The 13,660-nt window shown below is 48.6% G+C and overlaps 1 protein-coding gene across 1 annotated transcript in view; it reads right to left on the bottom strand.

Annotated features, from left to right (window-relative positions):
- Positions 1–13,660, bottom strand: part of pappa2 (pappalysin 2) — a 514,150-nt gene that overhangs the window by 37,431 nt on the left and 463,059 nt on the right. The window lies entirely within an intron of this gene.

Below are 13,660 nucleotides of genomic sequence, written 5' to 3'. Positions count from 1 at the left end.
TACAGCTCAGTCTATGAAGAGTTAGTGCCAAGATTCAGCCCATCACTTCTCAGGAGACAACTTTTGAGCATCTGAACCTGGAATCAAAACATTTATGGACTCTGTAATGATCAATAACATGTCATTCTGGAGTGGTACACTAGATGGAGCTGTAGAGCTACCCGACAAAGAGAATCAAAGTGTCAACGGATGCATCAAAGGATGGCCTAGGCGCGGTCTTGCTACAAGCAGAGGGTGAAGATTGGAAGCCTGTTGCCTATGCCTCCAGGTCTATGACTGATACTGAGTGTCGATACGCCCAGATTGAAAAGGAATGTCTAAGCTTGGTAGTTGGATTAGAAAAGTTCCATGGCTACATATATGGACTTCCCACCTTCACAGTTGAGACAGACCACAGCCCACTGGTTGCCATCATAAAAAAAAATCTGAATGAGATGTCTCCAAGGATTCAACGGCTCATGATGAAGCTGCAAAGATATGACTTTGAACTGATCTACACACCAGGCAAATACATAGGGCTGGATTTTGCTACGGGGGCGGGTTGGAGGTGGGAAACCCACATTCGGGCTTGTTGTCCCGCCTCCATGGAGATGTGGCCAACCCACTGGATTTTCCTCTGATTGACCTTGTTGAGCCCGCCCTGTGGGCTCAGCAGGCCAATTAAGGGCCACCCGGCAACAGGTGACGTCAGAGATTGACATTTCATCTGTCAAAAGCTTTTGGCAGATGAAATATCAGTGTTTAACAGCTGTTTGAAGCTGTCAAGCACTGAAAAACTGCTAATTCAGCCTCAGTCCTTTCTCAGGATAACTTTAAAATCATTTTGCTGCAGAAACCAAGAAGCTGATTATTTTTTAAAAATCGGAGCTTCTGTGGTTCTTGCAGCCGACTCCCAACACCAGAATGCAGGACTCCTGTAAAGGTAAGTAAAAGTAAGTTAAACTTATTTAAACACTTTAAACACTTGCAAAACACTTACCTTTGCACTCCTGCACCCCTCACTCACCTGAACACTGGGCATCTCGACCCCTCCAAGACCTCAGACCCACGTCCCGCCTCGAAAACTTTTCGTGGTTTGGAGCTGTCGGGAAGCCCACAAACCAGCAATAAAAATCGCGAATAGGCAAAAAACTACCTGTTAACTACCTGTTAACAGGCAGTTTAATTGCCTTTAATCCCTTCCCGCCTCTGGGAGTCGGGTTCCAGCACTTGTCGGCAACCCGACTCCTATGAAATTGACATGGAGGCGAGTTGGAGGCGGGATGGGGTCGGGACCCCCGGATCTCCGATTTTTATCGCCCGCACGCCTCCAACTCGACTCCAGGGGCTTAGGAAAATCCAGCCCATAGTGTTAGCAGATGCACTATCCCGAGCACCCACAATGAGTCAAGTGAGCTCTACTGAGGAAGACGTGGATGTTCATGTGAGTATGGTCACTGCTGCGCTGCCCGTGTCAGACACAAAATCAAAGCAAATAGCAGAAGAAACAGTAAAAGATACAGGCCTAGAATTTCAGTATAGCCAGTTTTGGGGCGCTAACCTTAGCGCCCGCCCGAAGTTAGCGCCCGCCCCAAAGTAGCGCCCCGTTGCCGGAAATTCAGTGGCTTCGCCCTAAGAGGCTGTTGGAGCGCTAAAAGAGGCGTTCCACTACTATCTTTAGGCGCTAAGCCGGCAGTCCAGAGGGATAGCGCCCAGGCCGGGCGCAGCGCGGGTGCGGTCATTTTTTGACTGACAGCAGACCCCGTGGCGCCGACCAGCTCTTAAAGGGGGAAGGGATGAATTGGTCTGCTGCCACGCCCTGCACACTGCAGCCTTGCAAAGAGGCCTCAACACTGCTGCTCAGCCCCAGGGAGTCATGGCAACACCAGAGAAGGCCCGTGAGCGTGCCCTGCGCTTCTCAGAGGGTGATCTGGACATAATGGTCACAGCTCTGGAGCAGAGGCGCAGGATCTTGTTCCCAGAGAGTGGGAGGAATCCGAACCACCACGACTACACCAGAGCCTGGAAGCAGATCGCCCAGAGGGTGACGTTCACCGGCGATGCCCCCAGGACCCACAAACAATGTCGTAAAAAATACAACGACCTGACCAGGATTGTCAGGGTGAGTACCCTTTCCAGTCTCCTCCTCATTCTTGCATGTACACCTGACATGATGGGCAAAGGGAGCTGAAAGTCCTAATGGCCAGCCCTCAGCCAGCAGCATTGGGACAGTCATGAGCATCAATTGGCCATTCTGCACTCTACACTCTGGCCCAGCTATTCCACCATGGGAGGCAGTGCACACGACATCAGGGCTATACTCTGGCCAAACTATTCCACCATGGGAGGCAGTGCACACTACATCAGGGCTACACTCTGGCCAAGCTATTCCACCATGGGAAGCAGTGCAGACTACATCAGGGCTACACTCTGGCCAAGCTATTCCACCATGGGAGGCAGTGCACACTACATCAGGGCTACACTCTGGCCAAGCTATTCCACCATGGGAGGCAGTGCACACTACATCAGGCCTACACTCTGGCCAAGCTATTCCACCATGGGAGGCAGTGCACACTACATCAGGGCTACACTGCGCACTTACAGCCCGTCCTTTCTCTTGCAGGCTAAAGTTGCGTATAATCGCCAGGCCCGTGCCAGGGCCAGGGGAGGCCACGCAAAGCTGCAGAAGCTCACTCGGCTGGAGGAGCGCATGTGTGTGCTCATGGGAGCCCGTCTGATCGTGCGCACAGCGTGCGGAGTAGCCGACCCTCCACTGCCCGGCAATGTTAAGGACCTCGCCTTTTGGCCCTCTCGCGTCGCACTTGCGCATCTGAGCTACCTCCTTTGCCATTGTCCCACCAATGCGCTGAATGCCACCAGTCCTAACTCCCTCGCTGACGCCGTCTCCTCACTCTGAAGCTACTCTTGTGCATTCCTGCTTTCAGCTGGTGACGACCAGGACCCTGAAGCTGCCAGTGACAGCCCCTCCGAGCAGGAGGAGGAGGAGGAGGAGGAGGAGGAGCAAGCCGGACCATCGGGGGAACACTCAGGTCCCGCCGGAGAGGACGAAAGGCTTGACACGTCCTCACTGGACGAGTGCCTGGAGGAACTGTCGCAGGGGAATGCAGCTTCTGGGACCAGTGGCGTCCAGCCACCCAGGAGCCGTGCGCGTGGGCCGCGGCCTTCCCCCCAAAGGGGGGAAGGATCAGAGGGGAGTGCTGCTGATCGGCACACTCGCCGCCACCAACGTGGCAAGGTTCCCCTAGTTCGGCCCCCTCCTCCCCAGCGGGAGAGTCGCGACTCCAGTCCGGACACCTTCACCTCGGAGGAGGTGCGGAAGCTGGATAAGATGGCCGAGGATTCGGACCGGCGCCACACGGAGCTCATGAGCGTGGTGGGGCGCATGCCTGAGGCCATCGAGTCGCTGGCGACCAGTGTGCGCGAGTTCGGGGCAGCAACTGCCGCGAGTGGCCGCATGCTGACTGATGCCGTCAAGACCCTGGCGGGTGTGATGCGGGCGCACACCAGGACAACAGGGGCACTCACTGCTGCCACACGCGCTGTCTCAGGCAGGCATCGCCAGAGCAGCCGCCGCGCTGGGGCATCCCAGCGAGCCGCCCCTCGGCTGATTGTTGCGGATCCTGCAGTGCGGGCCCGGCCGAGTGCCAGCGCGCCACAGCACCAACCAGCCCATCCCAGACGCCAGCTGGCCCACATTGCGCCATCCGTCGCCGCCATTCCCCCACTGGGGCGTCAAGGGCAAGCGGCTGGAGCTGATGTTGGCCAGGCTCAGGTGCGCCACTCAGCAGACGGCCCCTCGAGGCCCAAAGGCCGTGTAGGCCGCCCCCCAACGGCATCTGGCGGAAGGACAGCTGAGCCTCAGGCGCCTTCCCCCAGCCTTGCAGCAGCCACTGGGCAGAGCTTGCGAAGGAGCAGCAGGCCGGGCAGGGGAGGCAAAAGGCTGGGCAAGGTCTCGCCCTCGCGGGCCACTCAGTAGAGGGTGTGGCCAGCTTTCGTTTTATATGGCGGTGGCCATCTTTCTTTTGCCCATGGTTGTTTGGTTCGTGGGCTTTTTTTTTGCATTAGGCCGAGGTTGAGGCCCAGGTTGTACAAATGTGGAGTGACTCCTCCCCAGTTTGTGGGAGTGAGTTGTTTGTTGGGCTTTTTGTTGGGCCCGTTGATTGTTTTTGGGGATTCATGTGGGAAGGGGTTTTCATTTTTGTGTAATAAAAATTTATCTTTATTCATGCAGTCTCCATGGTTGTTCTTCTTAGTGTTTGTTGGCTTCGCCGGCTGAGGGCTTGCGGAGCGGCTGCATTCATCTTCCCTCATGGCCCCAAGGCATTCCCTGACAGGGGGCTTAGAAGTACCGTGTAATAAGGTGGCGTCGCGCGGCCCTTGGCCCTGGTCGCTCCCTCCTGGGAACGTACTCCTGCTCCTCCTCCTCCTCCTCCTGCTCCTCCTCCTGAGGTGCTGCTCCAACGTCAGGTGGCAGTGCCTGAGTCCTGCGGATAGCCAGGTTGTGTAGCATGCAGCAAACTACCACAAATTGGGAGACCCGGTCCGGCGAATACTGGAGAGCTCCTCCGGAGCGATCAAGGCAGCGGAACCGCTGCTTGAGGACCCCAATAGTTTGCTCGATGATGTTGCAGGTGGTTTGATGGCTCTCGTTGTAGGCCTCTTCAGCAGCGGTCCTGGGCGCGCAGAGCGGGGTCATGAGCCAGGTACACAAAGGATAGCCTTTGTCCCCGAGTAGCCATCCTCTTGGGGGAGGCTGTGCCTCGAACATGTCATGCACAGTACTCTGCCGCAGGATAAAGGCATCGTGGCTGCTGCCTGGGAAGCTGGCATTGACAGCCATGATGCACTGCTTGTGGTCACACACCAGCTGCACATTCAGAGAATGGTAGCCCTTCCTGTTGCGATACTGCTCGCCATGCTCCAGAGGGGCCCGGAAAGCCACATGCGTACAGTCAATGGCGCCCTGCACCAAGGGGAAGTCCCCGAGTCTGGCAAATCCCAATGCGCGCTGATGCTGGCTCTCCAGGGCCATGGGGAAGGAGATGAATTGGCTTCTCCTTCTGAACAGTGCTTCGGTCACCTGGCGGATGCAGCGATGCGCGCCGTACTGGGAGATGTTTGCTATGTCCCCAGCAGCGGATTGGAAGGAGCCAGTGGCATAGAAGTTCAATGCCACCGTCACCTTCACTTCCACCGACAGAGACGTCCTGCACCTGAGCTTTGGCCGCAGATCTCTGCGAAGCAGGTGGCAGATCTCTGCAATCACCTCCTTTCGGAATCGGAGCCTTCTAACACATCGCGCGGCACTCATGTTTAGGTAGGAGCGCTGCTGGCGGTATAGCCTGACTGGGTAAGGCCTACGTGGCCAACGCCTGTAGCCCCCTCTGCCTCTAGCCAGGGCTGCCCCTCTCACAATGCGTCTGCGAGCCCTACGGACATGGCGCTGCAGCTCCGCGTTGGCACCCCATGCAACCCCCATCAAATCCTGGCAAACACTCAAATTTCCAAAAGGCCACTTGCAGCGCTCTGGCCTGAGTCCAAAAATACCTGAGCTGTTGCTGCTTGAAACCAGTTAGCTATTCTCCTTGTTGTGTGTCCAGAAATGCGTTGCACTAGAGTGTTTGCTGAAAAATGGCTGGCCTTTATACTGGAGGGCACGTCCCCTTTAATTTGCACCCCCCGGGGCCCGCGCTGGTTGTGTTGCGTTCCTTTTTTCAAACGCTCCGGCCGCCAGCCGCACAATGGGGCGGTCCGACTGAAGTTTGGAATCGGGGCGGCCAAAGGGCGTTGCACGAGGATGTGACGTCATTTTCTGCACGCGCATCCGGGCGGGCGCTAAACTTTGCGCCGGCGCTAACGGCCAACTTAATGTGGGGCGAGGCGCAAACTGCGCTGCGCCCGGGCGCTACACGCATAGCGCCCGGAAATCACTTCTCTTAAGGCGCTAACTGCTGGCGCAAGCAACTGAAAATCTAGCCCACAGTGTTACAAACAGTAATAGAGAACATTCATCATGGTTGGCCAAAAGGTTCCTGTCCAAAATACTTTCACTTAAGGTCAGAATTGAGTGTCGCAAGTGGACTATTACTAAAACAGAACAGAATAGTCATTCCACAGGCTCTATGTCAAGACATGCTCAAAAGGATTCATGAGGGACACCTCGGAATTGAAAAATGCAAAAGGAGAGCAAGGGACACTGTTTATTGGCCTGGCATAAATAAGGACATTGAGAACATGATAGGAAAATGTGAGACATGTCAGAAACACCAAAACAAACAAAGGAACCAATGATAGTAGCTGACTTACCAACAGTGCCATGGCAAAAGGTTGGTATGAACCTCTTTCATTTAAATGGTAAAGAATATCTAATAGTGATTGACTACTATTCTAACTATCCTGAGATGGCGCTGCTCTCAAGCACATCAGCAAGCAGTGTCATAATGCATGTGAAATCCATCTTCACCAGACATGGAATTCCCAGGATTGCCGTTAGCGACAATGGTCCGTGCTTCAACTGTAAGGAGTGGCAACAGTTTGCAGCACAGTATGACTTTCAGCACATCACATCCAGTCCTTTGTATGCTCAGTCAAATGGTAAGGCAGAGAAAGGTGTTCAAGTTCTCAAGCAGCTACTGAAGAAAGCGACAGCAAGCAAGTCTGATCCTCATCTCGCCCTGCTGAGCTACCGAGCCTCACCTTTAGACTCTGGTTCTTCACCTGCTGAACTACTAATGGGTCACAAGTTGCGCACCACGCTGCCCTGCTGTGCAAATGAAAAGCAGAGTAAGGAACTGAGACAGAGACTTCAACTGTTAAAGCTGAAACAGAAATCATACAATGACAAGTCATCCAAAACTCTAAAACCATTGACAAGGGATGATGTTGTCAGGATTGAGGATCCAGATGCATGGAACAGGGAAGCTACAGTTCTTGAGGAAGTACACACTGTTAGAACTGAGGAAGGTCAGATTCTCAGGAGGAACCGCCGTTCCCTCCTGAAAACACAAGAAACTATCCAAGAGCAGATTGATGACAATGCATCAACTGAATCTTGTCATTCACCACCAGAACAATCTCATGAAAACACATCAGACTTAACCGTGCTGAGAAGACCCACACGTGTAGTAAAAAAGCCTGATAGACTTAATCTTTGAGTACAAAGAAAAACTATATTGAAAATGTATTGACTGTTGTGAAAATATTTATGTTTATAGAGCACTAACAAAAGTGTTACTGATATCATCTTTATCGTTTTTCTTGAAAGTTGATTGATATTGATTTTGTTAACCTCAAAGAAAGGGGGATGTAATGATCAATAACATGTCATTCTGGAGTGGTACACTAGATGGAGCCGTAGAGCTGTATAGAGCTGTATGTTTAGTTGTATGTGTTTAAGACTACACTACCCACGATGCACTAGGCTACGCAGAAGGCAGTAGTCAAGATGGAAGCCGGCACACAGAAGTACACATGCTGAATCTCTACAGATGCTGTACCGAGAGAACGTGTACTGAATAAATGACTAGCTAAAAGCTAGCTGTTCATAATAAGAATGTCTAGTTATTAATGAACATAACAGACTCAACCTCCAATTTACTGACTCATTTCCTCTATTTATATGGTAGTGACTCTTCAATTGAGGAATCAGGCAAAGAGAGATTACAAACCCATGTCTTCTTGGAAAACCGGATGCGTCACGGGTATTTTTAGATTTCTCTATCCCAACAAATCAAAGACTTGCATTGAAAGCAGCTTAAGACTGCTTAACTTCTCAAATATATACAATGAGGAGGAAACAGTTTTATAATCCAATGATCTACTTGAAAGAATATGAAAATAATAATTTAGCGTCCATGAGCATTACGCAGTGAAACTGCGTCCACTATATTCCTACTAAAAATGTTTGTCATCTCTTAGGCAGTCCCTCGGAACCGAGGATGACTTGCTTCCACATTAAAAATGAGTTCTCAGGTGACTGATGAGTCCAATGCGGGACCTACAGTCTCTGTCACAGGTGGGGCAGACGGTGGTTGAAGGGGTGGGTGGGTGGGGTGCTTGGGTTGACGTGCGCTCCTTCCACTGTTTGCGCTTGGCTTCCGTTTGCTCCCGAAGAGACTTGAGGTGTTCGGCGCCTTCCCGGATGCTTCTCCTCCACTTTGTGTGGTCTTGGGCCAGTGATACCCAGATGTCAGTGGAGATGTTACGCTTTTTCAAGGAGGCTTTGAGGGTGTCCTTGAAGCATTTCCTCTGCCCACCTGGGGCTCTCTTGCCATGTCGGAGCTCCGAGTAGAGCGCTTTGTAATGAAATCTGTTTGTCTTGATCCTGTATTCGTTTTGCACTCATGTATATTACCCTCCCCCACTGTGTATAGTTTCACTTCCTCTTTCCCGACTAACCTGGGAGGTTCCAGGTCTTGGCTCTTGGCTCCGCCCCTGACTTCTCTTACATAAAGATCCCAGGATCTGTATGACTCATTCCTGTGAACCAGTCGGCATGTTGAGATGTTAGCTCTGATCTTAGTGATTAAAAGCCAACTTGTTTAAGTCTATAACTTCTAGTTTTGTGGTTATTGAAGGCCCGTCACGCTTGTTTTGGAAGTCTCGTATCGGGCATGCGGACAATGTGGCCCGTCCATCGGAGCTGATCGAGCGTAGTCAAAGCTTCGATGCTGGGGATGTTGGCCTGAGCGAGAACACTGACGTTGGTGCGCCTATCTTGCCAATGGATTTGCAGGATCTTGCGGAGGCAGCGTTGGTGGTACCTCTCCAGTGCTACCACTCCAGTGCTTTGAGGTGCCTGCTGTACATGGTCCATGTCTCTGAGGCATACAGCAGGCCGTGTATCACTGCTGCTCTGTAGACCATGAGCTTAGTGCCGGGTTTGAGGTCCTGGTCTTCAAACACTGTCTTCCTCAGGCGACCGAAGGCTGCACTGGCACACTGAAGGTGGTGTTGGACTTCGTCATCGACTTCTGCTCTTGTTGACAATAGGCCCCCGAGGTATGGAAAGTGGTCCACATTGTCCAAGGCCTTGTGGTGGATTTTGGTAATCGGGGGGGCAGTACTGTGGTGGGGGCAGGTTGGTAGAGGACCTTTGTTTTACGGATGTTTAGTGTAAGGCCAATGCTCTCGTACGCTTCGGCTCCAGCGGGGAGCTTACTGATGGTGAGATGGAGCATTGCAGCAAGGAAGAGGAAAAGAGCGTTGGTGCGATGACACAGCCTTGCTTGACCCTGGTCCGTACGTGAATTGGGTCTGTGGTGGATCCATTGGTTGGCGGAAGAATCCACGCACGTCGTGGCTGTCAGCTAGCTGCTGGATCTCCTGCGCTTTCTCCACCTACCATCCGTTCTTTAGGTCACGAGTTTTTTGTTGGACCTCGGCCTTCAGGCGTCTGTAGAACTACTTTCTTACTCTCGAGTTCTGTTGCTGTTTCCAGATCAGGAATGCTTTGCGCTTGTGGCTTATTAGCTCCTGGATCTCCTGGTCGTTCTCGTCGAACCAGTCTTGGTGTTTCCTGGTCGAGTTACCGAGCGTCTCTTCACAGGTGCTGATTATGGAGGCCTTGAGTGCAGACCAGGCGTTGTGGACACTCTGTGTCTCTGCATCACTGGGAGTCGTCAGGCTGCTCTGGCATTTTTGTGGTACATTATCGTAGCTTCATCACTAAAAACTGTTATCATGCAGACACCAACTGCATCTATTCTGCACAGTCACTAGTGAGACAGTCGCCTCTTTCCAGAGCTCATGAGATAATGGGAGACTAAAAATGTGTTTGTCATCATTCCCCATTATCTGATGAGTTCTGGAAAGATTGGAAGATTATGGCCAGTATTCCGCAATTTCCACCCTTACCTCCCTCAGCATCCTAGGATACATCCCATCCGGTCCTGGTGAATTATCCACTTTAAGTACAGCCAACCTTTCTAGTATCTCCTCTTTATCAATTTTTATCCCATCCAGTATTTCAACAGCCTTCTCTTTCACTATGAGTTTGACAGCATCTTGACATCCTCATGTTAAAATCCCTCCATGGCCTCGCCCTTCCCCTATCTCTGAAATCTCCTCCAGCCCTACAACCCTCTGAGAACTCTGCATTCCTTCAAATCTGGCCTCTTCTCCGCACCATTGGTGGTTGTGCCTTCAGCTGTCTAGGCCCAGAGCTCTGGAGTCCCTCCCTAAACGCCTCCACCTCTCTCTCCTACTTTAAGATCCTCTTGACCAAGCGTTTGGTCACCTGTCCTAATGTCATGTAGAATGGCCACTTGGCTGAGACAATAACAGGGCTACTCTCAAAAGTCACTTCCTTCAGGACAGATGGGGGGGCGGGGGGAGAAAGAAGAAAACAATGCATAGCACTTGGGGACATCTTGTGTCCGCCTATGCCCCCATAACATCGATGTCTCTAAAAATATATAAAATTGTTACAATAAAAAATGGTTAACATTCCATCCATCCATTTCTGCTGATTGTTATAATCCTGAAGTTTGAGCAGTGAATCCTGACAACCTCACTGGGAGAACTGGCACTGGGGAGTTACCCTGTCTAATTAAGTCAAGACTGAAATAACTGAAGTTCTTATATTTCCTGATATTAATCCTTCTTATATTTCCCCCCTATATTAATCCAGCTCCCTTGTATTTGTAGGCTCTCTAACTCCTCCCAGCAAGCATTCTGTGATAATGGTTATCTGTGTGGATTGTAGTTTCGCTCCCTCACATTGTCAGGCCCAGTTACTCCTCCCTGACTATGTTGATGGTTATTTTCCTGCTGACAAGTTGAGAAAGGAAAGTAGACCTAACTCTGGGTCACATTAATTAATCATATGCCACATATTTCACTTGACAAGAGAGAGTGCACTCATATATATACAACCACTATTAAGTGCTTTAGCACAGCAGGTAGCTGGCATATTCTGGATCTTCCCTTGACATTATTTCGAGACACCTCATGCCTTTTAATCTATTCCCAGAGTTCTGTCTGCTTTACACAGAGGCAAGTCGCATTCATAGAACAATATCCTTCAAACCAGACTGGAGTCACACTGCACTCGTGTATAATCACTGGAGCTGCACACTTATATACTGCTGTCAATTAACTGCTGATAATAATATGTAGTCCGGTACTTCCATTGAACAATCATATTGAATTGTAATCCTACAACCATGAATGCAATGTAAACTTAAGCAAAATGAAAGGGATTCAAATTAAATCTAAATGATAATTTACAATAATACAATGTTGAAATTGTACCCTATTTGTGTTTTACCCCATAGTACTCCTATGCCTAGTACCAAATGCCTGGTTTATGCCCTTGTGACTGTGGTAGGAGCACTGGAGGAGGAAGTAGTTACCTCCATATTTTGAGGTCCAATTTGGGTTGTGGGGGGATGATGGCGAGATCAAGCACGTCAGGGCAAGGAATGCCCAGACACGCTCCTTGAAGAGTGTTGAGCGTAGCTATTGCCACAGATTTGAAAACCACCACCCTGCCTGGGATGTCCCAAGCTTTGTTCCACAATGCCACTGGGGACTATGTAAATGGCCAAAATTAGTCTGAATGGCATCTCAAAGCCTTAAAAACCCTTTCACTCACTCTACAAGATCTGCAAATCCCACCGAGAGTTAGGACACATTTGATACTATATCTTACGTTATTTGGAAATTGTGTTCATGCTGACATGATTGTATTATTGTGATTATTCTATAAAAGATAAATATTCTGTAAATCACATTTACTGAAAAAAACAAATTCTTTCCCTTAACATTATTTTCCCCTTCTATCTGGCCACATTCAAAATCAAACACATGCTTAGATACCACAAAATATCAGTACACACAATCCAAGTTAAATAGTCTGTTCACATCTACACCATCCAAATCTCTCAACATTTAAAAAATATGGATCAAGTTCCATTTCAATCTTTTCTCTAATGAAAACAAGTTCTTCCTGGCCCTTTTCATTAATAAGAGGCAATCCCTAAGTATTGGAATCATCTTTGTTGCTAGTCTATGGACCTTTGGCAATGCATCAATGTCCTTTTGAAGTTATGGTACCCAAAGCTGCAAATTACTTCACCAAGTGCGTCACCCCAGTGATGTTTGGCTCACAATCCACTGTTGTTGAGTCGCTTGCCTGTACTCAATTAGACTTACTGATGAAGTTTTACATTGACTGGCTGGTTAATGAATAGTCAGTAATCACACCCAATGCTTATCCTTGCTAATGGACACCTCTCTCTGTTGTGTGCTAAAGCCTTGACCCCAAAGTTGGAGCTTTTCCCCCTAATTTTTCCTACTGCTAAGTCAGCTTTCCATTCAATTAATTGATTTTTCATTAATGCTATTTGTCATTAACCTTGAAGCCTCACATGTGAAACTTAACCATATGTCTTTTTGAAATTCAAGTGCATTATGTCCAGTGGGTTGCCCTCATCTTTTAATCTAATTACTTTATAAAATAATTTGAGTAAATTCATGGGGTTACGATCTACTGAGTATAGCATACTAACTACTTTCATGGATTCTACACTCAAAATGAATACTGTTGTGTAAAATGTTCTTGATTATTACCCCTATGGATATTGGGTCAATTGTATTATAATTTATTGATTCATGCCTGATATTTTTGAATATCAGGATAATATTGCTATCCTTTGGACCACACTGTATTAAACCAGGACCTGAAAAATGTTAACCAGACTCGCTCATCCACTTGAAGATTCTGTGGTGTATCTCAAGTGTTCCATGTGTGCTGCAGATGTTTAATTCACTGAGTCTCTTCATAACAAATGTTTTATGGCCAATATATATGTAGTAGATTCCTCAGCCAAAGTGATCTAATTTGGAATTTGTACAGTCTTCATTAGTAAAGACTGCGGTGAAGAATAATTTTAACACATCTATTTTCTGTTCCTCTCTTATAGTTTTACCCAACTTATCCCTGAAATCATTTTAATATGAAGGAGACGTATTAATGAAGAACATGGATCTGGGGAGAACCTTAGTAAAAAAGCACGGATGAAGGAGAAACTTAATGAAGAGCATGGATGGAAGGAGAAACATAATGAAGAGCATGGATGGAAGAAGAACATAATGAAGAGCATGGATGGAAGAAGAAACATAATGAAGAGCATAGTCATGGGGAGGAATGCTTGCACTCAAGGATTAGAAAGAGGAAAAAAAACACCCACACAATGATGGATAGGGAAAGGATACAGACACATATAGATGCCAGTTGCAACTTTGTGAGGCTTTGCTTCTCAGCTCAAGAAAGTTGATTTTTTTTTACTTTGTTCTAACGCTATTTGCCAAATGCATCTATTATATAGGAGGGTCAGTGAAAGTTTCCAGTTAGAAAAAAATGTAAAAATACAACAAATCCACTTTACATAGTCGTCAAGGGGATCAAAACCCACCGAGGATTTAAAATGTCCTGCCTCCACTCACCGTCATGCAAGTTATCATGGTTAAGATTTATTTTCTTAGATCATCACTTCAGTTTACTGTCTTTTAAGTTTGAAGTCCCTGCCCTATTCACACAAGTTACATAAGTCAACCCTTTGGCCCAGCAGTTTAACAAAACGTTATCCATGTACTTCAAAAGTTTCCTCAACTACAAGTCTTCTGATGTAAACCAATGACAGAGCACAGTCTGCAT

This window comes from Somniosus microcephalus, chromosome 3, assembly GCF_052327205.1.
Source record: "Somniosus microcephalus isolate GS21.2 chromosome 3, FLI_Smic_1.0, whole genome shotgun sequence".
Taxonomy (NCBI): Eukaryota; Metazoa; Chordata; class Chondrichthyes; order Squaliformes; family Somniosidae; genus Somniosus; species Somniosus microcephalus.
This window is presented reverse-complemented; position numbering and strand designations above follow the sequence as displayed.